We start from the raw sequence: 23,736 nt of genomic DNA, 5'->3' as shown, positions 1-23,736 counted from the left end.
TATGTTTGCTAAATGTTTTGGAACTAAATCTTTAAAAATTGCAGGACAATTAGAAGTCACCAAATGCTAAATCAACAAATTACTTGAATCTCTCCCCCTGACATTTTAGTAGCACTTTAAAGGGCAGTTTCAATGACCTCGTCCAACAGTTAAGCCACCACTCTGACACTGGTGACAGAGGAGGTTTGGGTCACTGCTTTTCCATGCTCTGTTCTCTGGATATCCCCATCCCTATTCTCCACACAGTGGTGGGATAGCACAGACTAGGTCGTAAGTCCTTTAGGCTCGTGCTGCTGGCTTCTGGAAGATTCACTGTGTCTAATGAGACCAGCAGTCTCGTTGTTGTATAATTGCATCCTTCTATAAAACATGCTCTAGTGTATGTGAAAACAATTTTTACCTAATTTGGTTCATTGGACCAATAAATAAATCTGACCACCTCCTCGGAGGTCTACAAACAACTAATCCAGGGAAGATTTGAAACTGTGTGCCTGCACACAGGGAGGACACCATGAGAAGATGACTGCAGAACTCGGGGTGATTCTTCTACAGGCTAAGGAATGCCAAAGATTGCCAGGAAACCACCAGATGCTAGGCGAGAGGCATAGAACAGATTCTCCCTCTCAGGCTCAGAAGGAACCAACCCTGCCAACTCCTTGATTTTGGACTTCTGGCCTCCAGAGCTATGAGATGATAAATTTCTGTTGCTTAAACCACCCAGTTCGTGGTACTCTGTGGCCCTAGTAAACTAACATACCTGGGTATTATAGCGCTTTTTTTTTTTTGGAAAGACAAAATAACTCCGGGAAGTCAGTATGGATGTTCACACACTAATGGTATTGGCAAAAGAGCTCTGAAATGGCCTTTTCCAGTGAGTGAGAGCAGGCTTTGCAGCCGGACTGACTGCCTTTGAATCACCATTTGCTCGCTTTGTGATGCTGGGAAGTTTATTTAACTTGGTGCTGTAAAATGGGGATGATAAATAAGTACCTACTCTGGAGGGTCAGAAGGACTATTAAGTGAGTTAATATACCTGAAACTTTTAGAACAGTGCCTGGCATTGGTAGGTGTTTTCAAACATCATTAACTAATATTAGTTTGTGACTCATCCTAATTTGTCCCTAGCGGGAAGGAGACAGTGACAGCTGTACAATGCCCCCTCCCCTAGCTTCCTCCAGCAGCACTGGTGGACAGCTCCTCCCAGGAAGAAAGCTGTCAGGAAATGTAATGGTCTGGCGGGCCCAGTGGCTTTCACCCAAGACTTAGCCTTAGGGCTCAGGATAAGGAAAGATGAAAGGGGACTCTGTAGATGTAGATGTATATATAGCTGGGCTCTCCTGCAGGCAGGAGGGATTGGAGAACTAATTGGTAGCGTCTCGGTCTGCCAGGCAGGTGACACCCCAGACTTGTGGAGTCACTGTCTTCTGAGCATTCAACCTTATCTGCAGCAGTGTCTTACTCTGACTGCTAACAGCTGGCATTGCAGGGGACTCGTTACATAGCATCAGGTGAGGACTTGGAAGACACTAGTCCTGGAGCCTGCTCAGTCCAGTCATCTGCACAGCTTACTGGCTGTGTGTCTTTGTCCAGATCCTCTCATGTCCCTAAGACTCAGTTCCTCATCTCTAGAATACAGGGACTTGGTTAATTGCCAACGTCTTTTCTCAGTTGTAATTTTTTTTTTAATTTTATTTATTTATTTTTTTCCCCCAAAGCCCCAGTAGATAGTTGTATGTCATAGCTGCACATCCTTCTAGTTGCTGTATGTGGGACGCAGCCTCAGCATGGCCAGAGAAGCAGTGCGTCTGTGCGCGCCCGGGATCCGAACCCAGGCCGCCAGCAGCGGAGCGCGTGCACTTAACCGCTAAGCCACAGGGCCGGCCCTCTCAGTTGTAATTTTATTTGACTACCTGTTCGGCCATCCTCTGCTTGAACACATGTAGGGATTGGAGCCTCATTTTTATTCCAGGTAGACCATTTCGCGACTAGTAAGCTTACGTTCACTTAACAACCTATGGTGAAGTGCTTTCCTAGTCAGTACATAGCTCTCTACACCAACCCTTTCTCATAGGATTGTTTGGAGATTTAAATAAAATAGCAGTGCATAAACCATAGCAAACAGCCAATAGTGTAAATATCAAGTTCTTACATGGTGCTGAAATCTGCATCCTGTAACTTCAAAGCTTTGGTCCTAATTTGGTTCCCTGGCACAACACAAAAGACGTCTGATCACGCCCCCTGAGAACAGTTATCGTATTTATCTCAAGTCTTCTCTTAATGTAGTTGTGCATACTCAGTTCCATCAGCCATTCTACATCTGACATGATCTCCAGACCTCCCACCATCCCAATTCCCCGGCTAATCTAGTTTGGATTAATCTATACCCCTTGAGGAGGAGCATCCAGAAACTGACAACTAAAACATGTGAGTTCATTACCATGTGGATTGTGCTGGTGAACCAAAATTTATTGAAAAAGCATGCTACAGGCATTATTTAATTTAATTCTCACAGCGACTATGAGGTATGGAGTGGGTATTACTGTCTCCATTTAACAGAGAAGAAAACTAGGCTCAGAGAGGTTAAGTAGCTCTTAAGTTATGGACTGCATGTTTGTGTTCCCCCAAAATTCATATATTGAAACTCTAACCTCCAATGGGATGGTATTAGGAGATGGGGCCTTTTGGAGGTAATTAGGTTTAGATGGCATATGAGGGTAGAGTCCCCATGATGGGATTAGTGTCTTTATCAGGAGAAAGAGTCTAGACCTCTCTTTCTCCACCATGTGAGGATGCAATGAAAAGACACTGTCTGCAAACCAGGAAGAGGGCTTTCACCAGACACCAGATCTGCCAGCGCATTGACCTTGTACTTCCCAACATCCAGAATTATGAGAAATAAACGTCTGTTGTTTAAGCCACCCAGTCTGTGTATTCTGTTATGGCAGCTAACTAAGAACTGACTAAAATGGTAGCTTTCCCCAAATCATTCAGCTCATAATTATGGAAACAAAATTCAAACACAAGTCTAACTGCACAGTCTGTTCTTCTTTCTCAGAGAAGTTGGAAAACTGAGCACTGTTCTTGGAACAGGATTGGAACAATAATCTCGAATTAGTCTTGATCTTGCTTATTAAGTGGCCTTCTGTTAGGCAGAGGTTCTTTTTGGCCGTTTAGGTTCTAAAAAGAGAGTCAGCCCCCTCGAGGTGAAGACTGTATTCACATATGAAGTCTGTACTCAATCCTAGACACAGAAAAGCTGCACTCTAGACACTGTATACCAGCAGTTATGAAAAGCTCAGCCTCGGAGGTCTTGAAAGACACCTGGTCTACCCATGTGGCTCCCCTTTATGCCCCTACCCCTTACTTTCCCCCTGTCGTTAATGTTGCAATTTTGTGTATTTCATGTGTTTGCAAGTCATCTTAAATATTTTTAGGAAGAAATGTATAAAAAAAACTTTGTTGTTAGTGCCATCAGGTTGATTCCAACTCCTAGCAACCCCGTGTACAGCCCAGCAGAACTCTGCTCAGTCTTTCTGTGCCATCTTCTCACCTTCCAGCACTATATCAGACAATGCTTCGCTGCTATTCTTGGGGTTTTCGTAGCTGATTTTTTTGGAAGTGGGTGGCCAGATCCTTTTCCCTAGTCTGTATTAGTCTGGAAGCTCTGCTGAAACCTGTCCACCTGCTGAAACCATGGGTGACCCCGCTGGTATTTGAAATACTACCGGTGGCATAGCTTTCAGCATCATAGTAGCCACCACAGTATGACGACCAATAGACGGGCGGGTGTGATTCTTTTTTTTTTTTTTTTTAAAGATTTTATTTATTTTATTTTTCCCCCCAAAGCCCCAGTAGATAGTTGTATGTCATAGCTGCACATCCTTCTAGTTGCTGTATGTGGGACTCGGCCTCAGGATGGACGGAGAAGTGGTGCCTCAATGCGCACCCGGGATCCGAACCCGGGCCACCAGCATTGCAGCGCGCGCGCACTTAACCACCAAGCCACAGGGCCGGCCCGCGGGTGTGATTCTAACAAACGAATACTTATCCCCTGCTCTTTCCCTTTTACTACATCATATCTGAACTGAACTTTCCAGAACAAGCAAGCTCTTTTAGTAGCCTGCTCTACTCACTGAGTTTACAGTCATCTAATACCTTTTAGGGTCCTTTTTATTTGAAACATGCTCCATCCAATTTTTTATTTTCAGTCTGCAGCATTTAAAAATTTTTAATTATACTTATTTTTTGAATAGGTGATATGTTCACTAGGCACAAAATTTCTAAGGTGCAAGAGTGCACACAAGATTTCTTCCTCTCACCCTGGTTCCCAGGCACCTAGTTCCCCTCCTAGGAGGCAGTCAAGGTTACTAGTATCTTTTTTATCCTTCCAGAGATATTCTCTGAATTGCAGAAGCAAATACATACATATTTATGTATTTTACTTTCTCTTTTTTTTAGACAAAAGTAACAGACAGTATGCAGTTTTTCATTTTTTTTTCAATTAAAAGTATATCTTAGGGCCGGCCCCGTGGCTTGGTGGTTAAGTGCGCGCGCTCCACTGCTGGCAGTCCAGTTCAGATCCCGGGCGCGCACCGACGCGCTGCTTCTCCGGCCATGCTGAGGCCGCGTCCCACATACAGCAACTAGAAGGATGTGCAGCTATGACACACAACTATCTACTGGGGCTTTGGGGGGAAAAAAAAAAAAGTATATCTTAAAAAGAATATGTAGGTCTTGAAGATCAGTGGATACCAGGATGTTTTCTGTCTTTTAATATTACAAAAAAATACTGTAGTCACACCTAATAACAGACCATCAAAACATATGAAGTAGAGCCGGCCCCGTGGCTTGGCGGTTAAGTGCACGCACTCCGCTGCTGGCGGCCGGGGTTCGGATCCCGGGCGTGCACCAACGTACCGCTTCTCCGGCCATGCTGAGGTCACGTCCCATGTACAGCAACTAGAAGGATGTGCATCTATGACATACAACTATCTGGGGCTTTGGGGGAAAAAAAATAAAATAAAAAGGCAAAATATATGAAGCAAAAATGGACAGAATTGAATGGAGAAATAGTTCTACCATAATACCCCACTCTCAATAATGGATATAACAACCAGACAGAAGATAAGGAAATAGATGACTTGAACAACGCAATAAGCTCTAACAGACATACAGAACACTCTACCCAACAACAACATTCTTCTCAAGTGCACCTGGGACATTCTCCAGAATAGACCACATGTTAAGCCACAAATTAAGTCTCAATAGATTTAAAGATAGATATCATATAAAGTATCTTCTCTGACCACAATGGAAGTTAGAAATCAACAAGAGAAGGAAAACTCGAAAATTTACAAATTTTTGGAAATTAAATAACACACTCTTAAACAACCAGTGGATCAAAGAAGAAATCACAAGAGAAATTAGAAAATACCTTGAGACAAATGAAAATAAAAACACAACATTCCAAAACTTATGGGACATAGTGAAAGCATTGCTAAGGGGGAAATTTATAGCTATAAATGTTTACATTAAAAAAGAAGAAAGATCTCAAATCAATAACTTAATTTTACAACTTAAATAACTAGAAAATGAAGAACAAACTAAACCCAAAGTTAACAGAAGGAAGGAAATAGTAAAGATTATAGCCGAGGTAAATAAAATAGAGAATAGAAAAATGATAGAGAAAACCAATGAAACCAAAAGGTGGTTTTTTTGAAAAGATCAGCAAAATTGACAAATCTTTAGCTAGACTGACTAAGAAAAAGAGCAAGAAGACTCAAATTACTAAAATCAGAAATAAAGTGGGGATATTACTATTCATGCTGTGGAAATAAAAAAGATTATAAGAGAGTGCTATGAACAATTGTACACCAACAAAATGGATAACCTAGATAAAATAAAAAAATTTCTAGAAACACAAAACCTACCAAGACTGAATCATGAAGAAATATATATCCTGAATAGATCAATAACTAGTAAATGGATTGAATCTGTAATCAAAAATATCACAACAAAGAAAAGCCCTGGACCCGATGGCTTCACAAGTGAATTCTACCAAACATTTACAGAACTAACACTAATCATAAACTTTTCCCAAAAATTTGAAGAGGAAGGAACACTTCCTAACTCATTCTATGAGACCAGCATTGCCCTAATACTACAGCCATTACAACTAAACAAAAAAGAAAAAAATAAACCTACCAACCAATATCTTTGATGTATATAGATGCAAAAATTCTCAAAAAAATACCAGCAAACTAAATTCGGCAGTGTATTAAAAGGATTATGCACCACAACCAAGTTGGCTTTATTCCTGGAATGCAAGGGTGGTTCAGCATACAAAAATTGCCCAATGTAATACACCACACTAATAGAATTAAGGGGAAAAACCTACATGTTCATCTCAATTGATGCAGAAAAATCATTTGACAAAATTCAAAGCCCTTTTAGGATAAAACTGCTCAATAAACTAGGAATAGAAGGAAACTACCTCAACGTAATAAAAGCCACATATTAAAATTCCACAGCAAACATCTAAGATTAGGAACAAGGTAAAGATGCCTATTTTTGCCCCATCAATTCAACATAGTACTGGAAGTCCTAGCCAGAGCAATTAGGAAAGAAAAAGAAATAAAAGCTATTCAAATTAGAAAGGAAGAAGTAAAATGATCTCTGTTCACAGATGATATGATCTTATATGTAGAAAACCCTAAAGATTCCATAAAAAATCAGTTAGAACTAATTAATGAACTCAACAAAGTAGGAGGATACAAAATCAATACACAAAAATCAGTTACATTTCTATACATGAACAATGAACAATTTGAAAAGGAAATTAAGAAAACAATTCCATTTGGTATAGCATCAAAAAGAATAAAATGTTTAGGAATTAACTTAACCAAGGAAGTGAAACTTATACAATGAAAACTAAAAACATTACTGGAAGAAATTAAAGAAGACATTATTTATTATGGGAAAGACATCCTATCGTCATGAGTTGGAAGACTTAATATTATTATTATTATTTTTTGTGTGTGTGTGAGGAGGATCAGCCCTGAGCTAACATCCATGCCAATTCTGCTCTTTTTTGCTGAGGAAGACTGGCCCTGAGCTAACATCCTCGCCCATCTTCCTCCACTTTATGTGGGACACCACCACAGCATGGCCTGACAAGCGGTGTGTCAGTGTGCGCCCGGGATCCGAACCGGGGCCACCAGCAGCAGAGCGCATGCATTTAACCGCTACGCTACGGGGCTGGCCCCAGACTTAATATCATTAAGATGTCAATATTACCAAAAGTGACCTACAAATTCAATGTAATCCCTATCAAAACCCCAATGATGTTTTTTGCAGAAATAGAAAAACCTATCCTAAAATTCACATGGACTCTCAAGAGACCTCAAATAGACAAAACAATCTTGAAAAAGAAGGACAAAGTTGGAGGACTCACATTTTCTGACTTCAAAACTTACTACAAAGCTAAAGTAATCAAAACAGTGTGGTACTAGCACATAGATAAACATATAGACCAATGGAACAGAATAGAGAGCTAGGAAATAAACCTTTGTACATATGGTTGAATGATTTTTGACAAGAGCTGTCTTTTCAACAAATGGTGCTGGGAAAACTGGATATCCACATGCAAAAGAATGAAGTTGGACCCTTATCTAACACCATTAGAAAAATCAACTCAAAATGGATCAAAGACCTAAACGTAAGAGCTAAGCCTATAAAACTCTTAGAAGAAAATATAGGGAAACAGTTTCATAACATTGGGCTTGGCAACGATTTCTTGGATATGACATTAAAGGCACAAGCAATAAAAGAAAAAAGAGACAAACTGGACTTTATGAAAAATAACAACTTTTGTGCATCAAAAGACACTATTAACTGAGTAAAAAGGCAATCCACAGAATGGGAGAAAATACTTGCAAATCATATATCTGATAAGGGATTAATATCCAAAATATATAATGAACTCCTAAAACTCAACAACAAAAACAAAAACAACCTGATAAAAAATGAGCAAAGGACTTGAACAGACATTTCTCCAAAGAAGATATACAAACGGCAAATAAGCACATGAAAAGATGCTCAACATTACTAATTGTTAGGGAAAAGCAAATCAAAACTACAATGTGATACCACCTCACACTCATTAGGATGGCTACTATAAAAACAAACAAACAAACAGAAAATAAGAAGTGTTGGTGAGGATGTGAAGAAATTGGAACCCTCCTGCACTGTTAGTGAGAATGTAAAATGGTACTGCCACTGTGGCAAACAGTATGGCTGTTCCTCAAAAAATTAAAAATAGAATTACCATATGATCCAGCAATTTCACTTCTGGGTATATACACAAAAGAACTGAAAGCAGAGTCTCCAAGAGATACTTGTATACCCATGTTCATAGCAGCATTATTCACAATAGTTAAAATGTGGAAACAACCCAAGGTTCCATTGATGGATGAAGGGATAAGCAAAGTGTATATAAAATATATATATATAACATATGTACCACATTATGTATATACATTATATATATCATATATTATATATGATTTATATGTGTATATATACACAATGGATATGTATATATGTATATGTGTGTGTGTGTGTATATATATACACAATGGAATATGTCAGAAAGGAAATTCTAACATGTCACAACATGGATGAACCCTGAAGACATTATGCTAAGTGAAATAAGCCAGTCACAAAAAGACAAATACTGTATGATTCCACTTATATGGGGTACCTAGAGTAGTAAAATTCATAGGGACAGAAAATAGAATGATGTGGCTAGGGGTTGGGGAGGGGGAGAATAGGGAGTTATTGTTTTATAGGTACAGAGTTTCAGTTTTGCAAGATGAAAAGCATTCTGGAGTTGGATGGTGGTGATGAATGTACTTAATGCCACTGAACTGGACACTTAAAAATGACTAAGATGGTCAATTTTTTTTTTAATTACCAAAAAAATGCTGTAGTAAATATCTTTGTAGGTACGTTATTTCACTTGTGTGCACTCATATTTGTAAAATATAAAAGTGTATGTTGCAGCGTCAAAGGGTATGTGTATTTATAATTTTGAAAATATTGTCAAACTGTTGGTTGTGCTGCTGTACATGCCCATCAGCACGTATGAGTGCCTGTATCCCCACACCTTTGCCAACAGTGTGTTATCAAACTTTCTGATGTCCACCAATCTGATTTAGGAGATGACATTCCAAAGGAGCTTTAATGTGAATTTCTCTTGTGTTTCCCCACCCCCCCCCCAAAGCCCCAGTAGATAGTTGTATTTCATAGCTGCACATCCTTCTAGTTGCTGCATGTGGGATGCGGCCTCAGCATGGCCGGAAAAGCGCTGCCTCGGTGCGTGCCCGGGATCCCGGCCTGGGCCGTCAGCAGCAGAGCGCGCGCACTTAACCGCTAAGCCACGGGGCGGCCCTAAATTTCTCTTGTTATAAGTGGGTATTTACACCCACTTATATTGTTCTCTCTTTTAAATTTCATTTGAACTTTAGAGTTCTCTCTTTTAAATTTCATTCAGATCTTTTTGGTTTATTTGCCATTGGAGTTAGTTGAAAGAATTTTGAATCTTGATTTTCTCATCTGGTAAATTGGCTGTATATTTTTGCCAGTTTTGGATCTTGTCTCTGGCCAGAACGCTTGGCTTTCCAACAGGGATTTCCTGAATTCCAGAGACACCAGGAGACTCTTTTTAGCCACAGAGTCTTAAAGTTCAATTCTAATCTATAGTCTCTCTTTCCACCACCACCTCTCTTTTACCATAAAAATTCAATTTCACAATTAAATCACCATAAAGCGACCACAAAAATCCATTCTCCTTGAACTTTGCTGTTATATGTTGTTTATATTAGAAGGTGAACACTTGGCGGTCTGAGGAACCTAGTTGTTTAACCTTCAATAACTTAAAAACAACCCCAAACTACTCTATATTATGTTTTCTCATGGGTAAAATGCAGACAATAATACATTACTCACAAGGTTGTGAGAATAAGGTCCAATTACATATATATTACATATATCAAAATATACATATATGTTTCAATATATGTATACATTCAAAGGTACAAGTGTGTAAAAATTGAAAAATAAAAGTTACCTTCCAAGCCCAATTCTACTTTTCAGGCTTTTAAATAAATTGGAATTATGTTTTACATATTGTTTGTTAAACTTAATTTCACTTAATCTGTTGTGAAGTGTTTTCCAAGTCATTAAATAACTTTCTACATCATTCTTTTGAAAGGTGCACTGTTCTGTTGGATGAGTGTGCTGTCATGTATTCAACCAATCAAAACAGGATTGCCTCAAAGGAGAATAAGCTGCTTCTTGGCTATAAAGCCAGTTCTTTTCTTTTCTGTTTTTTTTTTTTGTGTGTGTGAGGAAGATCGGCCCTGAGCTAACATCTGCCAATCCTCATGTTTTTGCTGAGGAAGACTGGCCCTGGGCTAACATCCATGCCCACCTTCCTCCACTTTATATGGGACGCCGCCACAGCATGGTTTGACATATTCGGATCAGTGCATGCCCAGGATCCGAACCAGTGACCCCGGGATCCGAACCAGTGAACCCAGGGCTGCCACAGCGGAGCACACACACCTAACTGCTTGCACCACCAGGCCAGCCCCATAAAAAGCCCGTTCTGAAGGGCTCACAATAGTTGCTAGGTCATTTTGGGGCAGGTAGAGGGTGTAATTTTTGGTACAGGCAAAATTATAATGTACTTTGAGTTTGATTTTGGTGCCTCTCTTTTTGCTATAATTTTAAAATAAAATATATGTAATTCATATTCATTGCAGAAAAATTAGGAAGCACATAGGGAGAAACTAATTTTAACCATACATGATCTCATTCCCCAAAGTTAGTAATTGTTAGTATTCTTTTAAACTTTTTTTCTCCCAGGGCATATATACACGGGCATTATAAATATAATTCATTTACGAAAATTGGATAATACTATACATACTGTTTCCACTCAATAGATCATGAACATGTATCCATAGCATTAGAATGACTGCATAGAAGTGCCCACCTCTTTTTAGCTAGGCTCCCAGGTATCTTGTGTTTTAGTATGTTTTCCTGTAATAATCCTGCAAACTCAGAGAATTTATCAGCAATAGATCTGGAAAAGTATATCTAGGATTTGTATAGTACTTTTCAGAGTACATTACCATATATTGACTCTATAACTGAAATAACAGTGATATCTATCTCATAGCATAATTTGGAGAAATAAGATCACAGTGTACAGCACACAGATAGTCCTGTATGGGAAGTCATCACCATCTTGTATACATTTTAGATGAGGAAACCGGCTGGGAGAGGTGAACTAAGAGCTCAAGGACGTCAATTTGGTAACCTCAGCTCATTTGACTTCAAATTCCATACTTTTGCCACTACACCACCCTGATACTCTTTCCTGTGTGACCTGTCCTTTCTGACAATATTGCAGGCGGTTCTAGACCTGCTAGCTGCTTCCATCAAACAGTAGTTTCCTATTTCCCAATTCTTCAGAGCCCTACAAGGAACTGCTTGACTTTGGGATGGTTATTGAGTTGGAATGAACAGGGGCCTTAATAAAGTTAAGCTACCAGAATGAGTGGTGTAGGGTAAGCCAAGACTCCAGCACCGGAAACCGGAGGGTTTTGCGTCTCCTGGATTTTGCCTTGTGGCTTGGCCGTTGCCCTGGAGGCGCTAGGGGGTGGAGAAACCAGTAACGCGCGAAGGACTACATTTCCCAGAAGGCCTCGCGCCGCGTGCCACGTGACCGCCGGCTGGAGCGCGCCGGCCTGTTCGGTCCGTAGCCGCGTTCTCGGCTACTTCCCCCTTCTCTCTCCGCCTCCTGGCTTCTGCAGCGACGCGGCCCGGTCGGGAGCCGGAGCCGGAGCCGCAGCCGCAGCCGCAGCCGCAGAGACGTGGAAACATGGAGGCTTGAGCAGGCGTGCGCACTCGGGCTCCGGCGGCGACCACGGCTTCTCCTGATCGTCCTCCGCCACCCGCTCGTCGGTCAGCGAGCTGGAAGCGGATCTCCCCCCGGCTGAGACAGGTGGGCTGTGGTGCCGCCCCCAGCAGCGCGGCCCTGGGCGCCCGGCAGGCCCCCGCCCCTTGTCAGGGCGGGTTGGGGGACCCCCCCCTCCCTTCCCCTCCCCTGGTCAGCGCCGGGAACTGAGGGGCCGCTCCCTCAGGGCGGGGGAGAAGGGTCCCTTCCTGCCAGTGGGGGACGGGGCCACCCTGGAGGGCTGTGCCTGAACCGCGAGAGCTGTCTTAATCTCCCCGCTCCCCCCTTTCTCGGGTACACTGGCACTTAGAGCCGAGGGGTGAGAGGGAGTGTTGATCCAGAGAGTGAGAGGGACCTCCGTCCGAGTGTGGTGTTGAGAACTGGGGGGATACCGACGAGCGGTCGATTCTTCGGGAATTAGAGCGATGTTGGTTTGACAAATGGGCGTGTGATGGGCAGGGTGAGCAATAGTGTTGTTTTTTTGGACATAGACTTTTTTATTGAGATATAATTCACATACTGTAAAATTCACCATTTAAAAGTTCAATTAAAGTACAACTCAATGGTTTTTAGCATATTCACAGGGTTGTGCAACTGTCTAATTCCAGAACATTATCACCCAAAAAAGAAACCTGTACCCGTTAGCAGTCACTCATTCTCCCCTCCCCCACCCTCTGGCTACTAGCAGTTGTGTTTTAACTGAAGGGTAAAAGGTGGGAAGTTAGCCCAGGCGTTTGTGAACTGGGGGCAGTAGTGGGGATTGAGGGTAGTGGGTTGATAAAGCTGATGGGATGAAAGGACTGAAGAGAAGTGATGGGATGATTGTAATAGGGCCAGCAAAGGGGGCTTTAGGGGGTTGGATGGAGTGCGATCCTTGAAAGGGGAGAGGGGAAGTTGGAGGGAGAGGTGTGTAGGGAGAAAGTGCTGTACTGGCAGGTGTGAAAACATGGGGAGTGGAGGCTGTGGAGAGGAGTGTAACCTTACAGAGGAACCCAGGCGTTTGGGCTAATGAGTTGAGGGAGGAACTGGAGGTAGAAGGGAAGAGAATCTATAGGAATAGGTGAATGGTTGCTGCTGAGCATGACGTTTATAAATATATAGATTTCTAGAATGATTATCCTGCTTTGTGGGTTTTTAAAAAAATTTTTTTTATTTATTTATTTTTTTCCCCAGAGCCCCAGTAGATAGTTGTATGTCATAGTTGCACATCCTTCTAGTTGCTGTATGTGGGATGCGGCCTCAGCATGGCCGGAGAAGTGATGCATCGGTGCGTGCCTGGGATACGAACCCGGGCTGCCAGCAGCGGAGCTCAAGCACCTAACCGCTAAGCCATGGGCCGGACCCTGCTTTGTGGTTTTTATCTTAGATAATTCTCTTGGCAACTCAGAGAGAGTGGGCAAGTATAAATATTCCCATTCTGCAGATGAAGAACCAGTCTGTTAGAGGTTAAAGACTTGCTTAAGCTCATAAGATTAGTAAGTAGGGCAAAATTAGGTGGGGATTAAAGGATAATTGACGAAATTTATCAGTTGCAGGTGGATTAAGTGGCAGAGAATTGAGGTGGGGCAATATTACAGGAAGGAAATTCAACTATTAAATATATTAAGTTTATATTTTATGGTAGATAGGTTAAGGACTTTTGTTTTTGTACCTTTTAAATATAGAAAATTCAAACAGTGGAATAATATAATATACCTCCCTGTACCCGTTACCCAGTTCCAACAATTAGTAACTCAGGCTAATTTAGTTTCATCTATACCTCTATTCATTCCTATCCCCCTGCTAATTATTTTAAAGCAGATCATAGGAATACACTTCATTTGTAATTATTTCAGTATACGTCTGTAGAAGATTGAGTCATTTTCTTTTTAATATACCCACAATACCATTATCACACCTAAAAATATTAATAGTAAGCTCTTAATATCATCAATATCTAGAAGGACTTATTTTTTTTAAATGTATCCATTTGATATAAGGGAAATAAGCAGTGCAAACACTTTGATGTTTGACTCTGAAAAATACAGTATAGTCGTTTCCTGATTTTTCTAGTTGATCTTGCTATCCTGACGGTTCCATTTTCTTGGTTAATGTGGTTCATCTTTCTACAAAAAGTTTGAAGAATTGTCACTGGCTGGCTTTTTAATGGATGGAGTTTTGTGAGGGTAGGAGAAAAATTGAAGTGAAATGTACTGCAACATGCACAAATAACTATTATGTTTCATAATGCTCTAAATATTTGGGCAATTTGATTATGCTTTTTTCCTCTAGATAATTACACGTACTGTTAGAAGTTGTTTAATGTGTATGTATTAGTTTTCTATGACTCCTGTAACAAATTACCACATATTTAGTAGCTTTAAATAACACAAATTTATTATTTTATAATTCTGTATTTTAGAAGTTCGAAATGGGTCTCACTGAGCTAACATCAGTGTGTCAGCAAGACTGTTCCTTTCTGGAGGTTTCTAGGGGAGAATCTGTTTGCTTGCCTCTTCCAGCTTCTAGAGGCTGCTGCATTCCTTGGCTTGTGGCTCCATCTTCAAACCCAGCAACGTTGTGTCTCTCTGACCCTTTTTCTGTAGTCAATCTCAGACACAGCTGGGAAAAGCTCTCCATTTTTAAGGACCCGTGTGATTAGATCAGTCCCACCTGGATAATTCAGGATAATTTCCCCATCTCAAGGTCCTTAACTCAATTACCTATGCAAAGTCCCTTTTGCCATATAACAGAATCAGAGGCTCCATGGATTAGGATGTGGACATCTTTGGGGGCTATGATTCTGCCTTCCACAATATGTTTTGGCATATTTTGCTGAGACTTAAGAAAATAGGTGATTTCCTTTGCTGCTACAAGTGCACTGCAATGTGTCATCTTTCCCTTCGTAGATAATGGGAATGGTTAGAGTAGAGCGGACTGTTCCATTTTCCTTTTCAGTGACTATAAACAAATATGTGGGAAACACCTGTGACAGTCGTAGTGTAGGCTTTGGTAAAATGAGAGCTTTGCAAGTCATTAAGTATAAAAACAATGTAATAACATGTAAAGTTTTTCTGTATTCCGTTTCCGTCTCTCATATTCACGTTTTCTAAGTATTGTATACTTGTAATCAGAGTGTATATAATGCTCAACTGCTACTTGAAGTCATAGGACGCTCTGGGGCAGTGATGGTTCCCTTGCCCAGCGTGAGAGGGCGGGGACTCTGTCCCAGTGGGCGATAGAGGCACCGCCCAATTCAACAGGAGGACTCTTCAAGTGAGAGAAAATTTTCAGGAAGAATGAGCTACTGTGCGACTTGGGCTTGAAGCCCCTTCTTGAATTTTTCTTCTGTGACCCGTCTGGGCATGGTTGAGTGCTGTGGGCCTGAAAAGCAGAGGGCCAAGATGGCTGTAGCTGCTCCTCCTTTCCTGGGACGGGGAGAAGACTCTGAATCTTCGAGGTAGAGAGGCTTTCAGCAAGACCTCTAATTTGGTGTCCTGCTTCCTGGGGGGTTCCACTTTCTAGCTTAGCTCTCGAGGTCTTGACTGTCTATGGGTGTGAAGGTCCTGGCTCTCTGATGGTGTTGTTTTAGTGTACCACGTATCAGTGAGTATAATGGGAATTGTCACATATCTGCTCCTGCCTTTAAGCTTATTTTCCCTGGTAAGGTTCTTAGTGGAGCTTAATGCTCTGAACTTCTACTTATAAACTGCTTGTAAACAGTTTGTAAGTTATCCTCATGTTACTTATTTCTAGACAAAATAACCTAAACTAGTAGGGTTGAGAACAACTTTACAAATTGGTCTTATTTATTAAAAGGTTTTGGTTTTTTTCATTCCTTTAAAGAAGTTTGGTTAGTACTTTTTGATGTCTTCTCTAATTTTTATCACGTTATTTAAAAATGCAGGCACCAGGCCCGGGATGAGGGGTTGGGGGAGTGGGCAAAATGGGTTCCAGTGATCAAAAGGACATACTTCCAATTATAAAATAAATAATTCCTCAGGTTGTGATGAGCAGCATGGTGACTGTAGTTGATAATGCTGTGTTGTATATTTGAAAGTTACTAAGAGAGTAGATCCTAAAGGTGCTCATCACAAGAAAAATTTGTGTGTGATGATACACGTTAATTAGACTTATCGTGGTGATCATTTCACAATATGTACATATATTGAATAATTATGTTGTACACCTGAAACTATGTTATATGTCAGTTATATCTCAATTTAGAAGAGGTCAGGGGCCGGCCCAGTGGCATAGTGGTTAAGTGTGCACGTTCTGCTGTGGCGGCCTGGGGTTCGGATCCCAGGCGCGCACTGACGCACTGCTTGTTAAACCATGCTGTGGCGGCGTCCCACATAAAGTGGAGGAGGATGGGCACGGATGTTAGCCCAAGGCCAGTCTTCCTCAGCAAAAAGAGGAGGACGGGCATGGATGTTAGCTGGGGGCTGATCTTCCTCACAAAAAAAAAAAAGAGCAGGGGGGCAGATGCTGAGAGTGGCTGTAACTCTCCAATAAGGACATTGTAAGAATTAAAAAAATTTTTTGTGTGTCATATGACTGATAATAAATTTCTTTTTTAGAATGAGTCAGTCACCGAGTCTTGACAATTCTTCCTTCAAAATATCTCTTGCAACCTTCCACCTTTCTCTTAGAATACTGTGAGCGCCTCCTGTATCGGTTAGAATTAGGTTTGGTTGTGAGTAACAGAGATCTGGAAAATCATCACTTAAACATGTTAATAGTTTGTTTCTCATATTAAAGAAGTCCAGAGGTAGGCAATTCCAGGCTGGTATGGTGGTCCGTTGTCATCAGTGGCCCATCCTCTTTCTACTTTTTTACTCCATCATCCCTAGAGTGTGGCCCTTGATTTCTGGGTCCAGGATGGCTGCTGGAGTTCTAGCCATCTAGCCATGGAGGAAGGGACAAAGAAGTGGCTGTCCACTCTTTAGGAGTCGTACTAGAAGTTGCACATAATTCAGTATTAATCCGAACTTAGTCATATGACCATACTGGCTGCAAGAGAGGTTAGAAATGTATCTTAGCTGGACAGACAGGAATGTACTCAGCCAAAAATTGGAGTTCTGATAGTAAAAAGGAGGGAAGATCGGGGATTGGGGTAGGCAGTTGGCATTTTCTACCACACTTCATAATTAGTTTCTCTGCCTGTGGACTCCAGACTAACATATACACTTCCCAAAACTCTAGGTTTGAATCCTAGTTTTGTTGCTTATGTGCTTTGGCATATTACTCAACCTTTTTGAGCTTCAGTTTTCTCATCTGTAAAATAGAGCTAATATTTACTTTATTTGTTTTGTTTTCTCTAAGGAAGATCAGCCCTGAGCTAACATCCATGCCAATCCTCCTCTTTTTGCTGAGGAAGACTGGCCCTGGGCTAACATCTGTGCCTATCTTCCTCCACTTTATATGGGACGCCGCCACAGCATGGCCTGACAAGCAGTGCATTGGTGCACGCCCGGGATCCGAACCCAGGCCGCCAGCAGCGAAGCGTGCACGCTTAACCGCTAGGCCACGGGGCCGGCCCAATATTTGCTTTATATGCTTGTTAGAATTAAAGGAAAATCCTTTTATGTATCTGGCAACATATACACTCCTTATCTCAGCTGTTTTTCTTTCTCTTCCCTTAGATTTCTGGACTTGTGTATCTGAATGGGTGGTGTAAAAAAGAAATTGGAAAAGGGCACAGGAGAGGATATAAAGTTCAGTACTGGGCATGTTCAGTTTAAGGTGCCATTAGGACACCCAGATGATGATGTATGGCAGGTGGTTAGATAAATGGTCTGGCACCCACAAGACAATTCTGAAGTGGACATAGATATTTTGAAATCACCAATGTATGGGGAAGAGTTCACTCATCTAGAAGACTTAGGGATGTATGTGATTTTACGGTTACAATGGGCAAAGTAGAAGACACTCTATAGTAAGTCTCCCCATAAAGCATTAAGCATCAGTTTGCTTTCTGGCCTTTGACTTTGATTCCGTCCCTACTCCAGCCATGTTGAACTTCTTGAATGGGCCCTGCCTGCTTTTGTCATAACCCCAGGCCTTCACACATGCTGTTCTCTTTGCTTTGAAAATTTTCTGAACCCCACACCCAACCAGGCCAATCCTTCTTACTCTTCGGTTCTCAACTTTTAGGGCATGACCCCTGGGAAGCTTTCACTGAGTCTTGAATAGTTGCCATATTATAATTTCATGTTGACTTATCTGTGTCTCTTACTGTAAATAAATTCCATTCTTCACCATTTTAACCTTGGCCCTTAGCGACGTGCTGGCTGCATAGTGGGCACTCAGGAAATACTGACGGACTCCTTGTGCTTACATAACCATACTGTGATGTAGCTTGGGTATGGCTAGTTTGCTTTTCAACCCTGCACTATTCTTTGGTATTTGCACATTGAGTTATTTATATGAATCAATGATTGTGAAATAGTAAAGTACCCTCCAATATATTTAAAAGTGAATTTTTCTACTTAAAGTAATACTTGCATATTGTTAGAAAAGATAAATAATACTAGAAGGCATATTATAGAAAATCAGCAGTACTCTGCCTTACCCATCCTCTCTGGTCCTCAGAGGCACCTACTTTTGACAGTGTTTATAAATAAAGTCTAAGTGGCTCTTTGTGCTGTATCAGTTTTAGATAACACCTGCTGGCTCCTTGTCATGGTAGCTGGGGTGCTCTTCCTCCTCCTCCCCCTCCTCCAGCCCTTCCAGTGCGGCTGTAGAAGAACTGTGGTTGATGTAGTGCTCAGTGTTTCCATTCTGACCACGTAAATAGCACTCAGGCTGGGCTGAGGAGTTGACCTTGTTTTGTTTCCCTGCCCCCCGGCCCCCTTGCTTATTTTTCCGTGAACGTATTACCAATTTTTACCAAATACTTTGAAAGACCTGTGGGGATTGGGGCCCAGGAAACTGATGCAAGATGTTACTCTGGCTACTGCTGTTGCTGTGAGCAGTGAACTGTTTTTCATCCTTGTCCCAGGGGCTTCGTGTCTCTGTGAGGAAAATTTCAGACCCTTCCCAGTTCCTGACTTGACAGTGCGTTGTTTGTTCATGCTTTCATTTTGGAACTCCTGTTATTAGTATATGAAGACCTTCTAGATGGGTCTTTTGATTTTCTAACTTTCTGCCTCCTGTTTTCCATTTATTTGTGTTTTGTTCTTTATTATAGGAGTTTCCTTTATCTTCTCTCCTTTCTGTTGAGTTTTTTATCCTAGTTTTAATTTCAGGTGTCCTTTCTTGTTCTTTTATTGTTTGCTTTTTTATCACATCTTGTTCTTGGTTCATGGAAGCAGTGTGGTTAGTGGTTAAGAGCCTGCTTGGGTTTGAAACCTGGAGTGTCGCTGTCTCTATAATCTTGGGCAAGTCACTTAACCTTTCATTGCCTCAGCTTATTCTAGGCCAAGAGTTGGCAGACATTTTGTGTGCAGGGCCAGACCATAAATATTTTAGGCTTTGTGGGCCAAGAGGCAAAATGAAGGATGTTATGTAGGTACTTACATTACAAGAGAGAAAAAATTTCCACACGTTTTTTTATTGATGAAATTCAAAATACAATACTAATAACGGTTGAGAACAATTTTTTTGTGATAAAGGTTTGCTGATGAGAAGAATGAAATCTCTTTTTAGGGGGGAGGAGATCACGTTTTACTTAATCGGGGTTTAAAGTTCATATTCCCTATCATCAAAATTGACTACAAATGTTCATATTTAATGCTGATTTGTAATGCGATTTTATGTATTTCATCTTTGAGAATACCTTCTTACACAGATAAGTACCACCGAATACTGATATCAGTCCATGAATGTATGGTTTTAGTAGAGCATATTTATTGCTTGGACGGCATCTATAGAATTCTGTTCGATTCTTTTCCTGATATTTACCTTTCGCAAATCATTGCATTGCAGACTGATCACTTCCCAGCTGAGGGTTACATGGAAGCTCCTTGTTGCACAGTTAAATGGTTTTTGATGTGTGGAAAGTACTTTTGTATTGAGGTCTGAAAAAGTGCTGCTGGATCCACAGTTTGATTTTGGAAAATGTGTCTACGGCTTATTTGTGTGAGATTGGAAATCTTGCGTCTTGTTTGAATTTTCGACAGCACGGGAAGTGTATACAGCAGCTTGACGTCACTCGTGATTCAAACAATGCCACTTATCCTTAAAATGACTTTACCTCAGTATAAATTTTGCATGTAGGTGTTGTTGGCTTTCTAATTTTAGGCTGAATTCATGAGAAATATTATCAAATCTGCAGCAAAATCTAATTTCCAAAGTCACTCAATATTCAGTAATAGTGATTGAAGGAGGTTCTTCTTGTTCAGGAAAATTTGTCTCAACTCGGAGCTTGAAAAATTTCCATGAAACTATACTACTGCTAAGCCATTTTTGGTGTGTGGTAGGACATATCAGAATATTCAGCTTCTATTTCTGGCAAAAATTACATGGAACTAATGATGGTTAAGTTCATGAGAACAAATTAAGTTAACCATTATAACTGGTTCCGTAACACATGATAGATTCAAATAGTTTCTACAGAGAACCTGCTGATACAATGAAGACTGAATGGGCTTTAAACACCTCACATTTTCACGTTTGTAAATTTGTCCAGCTAAGCTCTTTTCTGCTCCACACATTTTTACCACCATCAGTGAGTTGTTATACATCATAGCAGATTCCATTTCAGGTTGTACTGAGTTAGTATTTTCTTAACTTTTTGGGAAAATATTCATAGCTGTTGTAATTGTTCCATGCAGACTATTCTTTGAGCAACTATTTTCACTGAAAGATAAGTCTTAAAGATGTTTATTTTCTCCAGACATATTTCTTTGGCTGCTGTAATCAAACGTAATTTAACTTATGATTGGTAAATGCCTTTCCTTTCTTGGTTAACAGATGAACTGTTCGGAAACTTTGGTTGCAGCCTCATTGTTCATTTTTTTATTTCCAGGAAGACATTCTGCTGTGATGAAATGCCTTGTTTTAAATTTTCTTATTTTCGTGGTCATTGCTCTCATGAATTGGGAGTGAGTGCTGCGTGGTAGGGCATGTTGGACTTTTGTAATGAGTGCTTGGTTGTTAACATCTTCCTATATTGTATTCTTCTGGCACAGCTATGATGCTATTACATAATAAACATGATGTTTGACATCTAATTAGGTAGAAAAAAAAATCTATATTCCACTGTGACTTAAAAGTGTGACATTAGAGTCTACTTTCTTCTTTCCTGTTTTGACATTATAGGTATCCACTGGTAGTAATAAAAAATGTCACAGTATGGGACTGCATGACACTTGAAGTGCTGACTTATGACCGTGTCGTTCAGATTTGCAGTGTGCTGAGTAGTAGTATAAAGGGATGAGAGCACCACATATGGTCTCTGTAGTAACTACTCATCTTTGCTGTTGTATCACGAAAGCAGCTATAGACAATATGTAAACAAATGGGCATGACAGTGTTCTGATAAAACTTTACGGACACTGAAATCTTAATTTCATATAGTTTCCCCCTGGCACAGAATATTCTGTTGGCTTTTTTCAACCATTTGGAAATGTAAAAATCATTCTTCAGGCAGCAGGCTGGATTTGGCCCTTAGTTCGTAGTTTGCTAACCCATGACCTAGGCAATGAGAATAATAGAAGTACTACCTGATAGGTTATGGTGAAGATTAAATGAGTCAATATGTGTAAAGCATTTTGAATAGTGCCTGGGGGCATGGTAGGTGCTACATAAATGTTTTGCACTTATTGTTATTTTCATTATTATCTCTCTGAGTATATTAATTTTCATTTTTAATTTTTTCTTCTCTCAGAATCATCTGTTTTCTGGTTCCTTTCATTGGTTTATTTTAGTTTCTTTGTTGGGTGTTGGAGACTTTCCTCACAAGTCTGATCATTTTTGGTTGTTCATTCTTACTAAGATTGAGACCCCCAAAATTGGTTGGAAGCTGTTTGGTATGAGTGGATTTTGTTGCGTGGTGGGCATTGCTGTAGGTGGCAAGCCAGCTTTTTAAATGGGGGTAATCCCAAATCTCTGTATCTTTTCCCTGGGTCCTCCTTCAGTTTCTCTTGAGAAGAATCCTCCAGTCTCCTGCCATGGCGGCTGGGAAACCCACTGTGTGACTGTGGAGCAAGCCAACTTGAACCTCACTCTTCTGTTTTCATCCTCCACCTCATTACCCTTCCCAGCCTTGGCTTTGGAGTGCAGAGTCTCTCCAGTCAGATTTCTCCAGAGGGCACACACATGGTCTCCTACACGGGGGGAGAGACCCACAGACTTTAGCCCTGCACCTTGCCCCTGTCTTCCATGGTGCTTTTCTCCAGCTCTTTCTCCTTCCTGGTGTTCCCAGGGGTGGATTGGCTGGCTTCTTGTTAGTGTCCCCTTTGGCAGGCACTTACGTTGGGGCTTCATTAGCTCTGCGGGTTCAGTTACTACTGCTCTGTCACCTTTCTGTTTTCCACACCTCTTCTGATCTGATCTTTGTGGTATATCTTTTTGTTTTCATTACTCTGATTGCGCTGGAGTAGAATACCATGCTGTACCTAATATAGCACTTGGAACATAGTAACCTTTTAGAGAATGTTCCATTACTTGCTGGGCTAATGGCACCTGTGACATTTAACTTGTCCTTTGGCTAGTGACCATTGCCCACTATTTCTCTGGTCTCCTGTTTCAACTATGAGGTTTTGCCTTAAAGTTTCTTGAGTACAAATGGGGCATATGTATATGTGTATATATATATTTTTTCCCTTTTCAGGAAGCAGGTGATTCTGGAATATAGCTTATGATTTATGGATTCTCAACCTAAGTTGGGACAAAGTACACTAAGGTGTCATTTGCATATTTTGAGGGTATTAGGACAGAATTTGGTTATCATGGATTTTCAGATCCAATAACGTTTACTTTCCATTTAAGGCACACTAAATCAGGAGACGGTGAGTCAGTACACATAAAAGAGGAGATTTAATTTTATGTGTGTAATCAAATATTTCACAAATTAAATACAAAATATTAACATATCACTTCTTGTTCAAAGTATTGTTTTTGCCCATAATGGTAAAATTGACTTGGGGAAATATCTGAAAAATTAAAAACCAGTATAAGAGACGGGAAAACAAGATTTTATTGGGAGGGTAGTTAAATTCCAAATGAGTGGTGAAGATAATGAGTGCTCTAGGATTACAAAGAAAAAAGGGAGATCACTCTATGCTTAGTGAGTAGGGTTTGAGGTGCTGGGGGACAGATGTGGTTATGGAAGAAGACGTGAAGGGCAAGAGCAGAGGTGTGGATGAGCATGCTAGATGTTGAGAAGACAGCTTACCTCTGCTTTGTTATGGTACTTAGTTGCAAAGTGGGGTTTACAGACTACTTGTATCAAAATCACAGTGGATGCTTTTAGAAAATGCAGATGCCTGGCCCCTACCCTGACGTGCTGAATCTCTGGGACCCAGGTATTTGCATTTTTCACCACGTGCTCTTCAAGTGTTTTTTATGAGCCTTTAAGTTTGAGAACCACCGGTTTGGGGGGTAGTTGGAAATAAAGTTGGAAAGTGAGCCTTCAGACTGTGGAGGATCTTGAATGTCAGTATTCTGTTTTTCAGGTATTGAAGAATCGTTGAATGTTTTTGAGCTGGTGAGTGAAATGATAGAAGTGATAATTTTACTAATATTAGAAATAAATTATATTTGACCTTTTATTTGGCTAAGCACAT

At 40.7% G+C, this 23,736-nt stretch overlaps 1 protein-coding gene across 3 annotated transcripts in view; it reads left to right on the top strand.

Moving 5' to 3' along the window:
- Positions 1 to 11,847: 11,847 nt before the first annotated feature.
- The window catches only part of DYM (dymeclin), a 437,675-nt gene continuing 425,786 nt past the window's right edge, over positions 11,848 to 23,736 (top strand). For 2 of the 3 annotated variants that reach the window (XM_087439193.1, XM_004422520.3), the window contains exon 1: positions 11,848 to 12,073. The gene's annotated coding sequence lies outside the window, so the exon portion shown is untranslated. Of the gene's footprint in view, positions 12,074 to 23,625; positions 23,658 to 23,736 lie in introns of all 3 variants that reach the window. The other variant, XM_087439192.1, reaches the window with a different exon arrangement.

This window comes from Ceratotherium simum, chromosome 14 (assembly GCF_057802395.1).
Source record: "Ceratotherium simum simum isolate JZ-2026a chromosome 14, ASM5780239v1, whole genome shotgun sequence".
In the NCBI taxonomy this organism is placed as follows: Eukaryota; Metazoa; Chordata; class Mammalia; order Perissodactyla; family Rhinocerotidae; genus Ceratotherium; species Ceratotherium simum.
This window is presented reverse-complemented; position numbering and strand designations above follow the sequence as displayed.